The following is a 394-nucleotide window of genomic DNA, read 5'->3' as shown; positions in this document are numbered from 1 at the left end:
GCCTATTCTTGTTTTCTATATGACTTTTGAGAAAAGTTAGTTCTACATATAAATCAAGTTATATACACACAATATAAAATGTAACTGATTTCAAATAAAATTGTTTACTTATTTCTTGTGTGTTAACCAATCAAGCTTTGTATATTGGGCGTAGCTAAAAAAATTTGGATTTCGTCAGACTATTTCTTGATGCCTAGAATTACAACATACCTTCTAGATAACCACAAAGGATGGTGAAATAATGTGAGCATACCAACTGTGTTCAATTTACATTAAGTAATGTGATCTGCGCACTGCTTTCTCTCAATTTTTCAGCTTTGGTCAATTATTAAAAACAAAATGAGCTCACCAAATGCTTACCTCAGTTTGAACCTTATTTCAATTTATGTAAAAG

Source organism: Drosophila arizonae, chromosome 3 (genome assembly GCF_054131065.1).
Source record: "Drosophila arizonae isolate 15081-1271.41 chromosome 3, UAZ_ARI_1.0, whole genome shotgun sequence".
NCBI lineage: Eukaryota > Metazoa > Arthropoda > Insecta > Diptera > Drosophilidae > Drosophila > Drosophila arizonae.
This window is presented reverse-complemented; position numbering follows the sequence as displayed.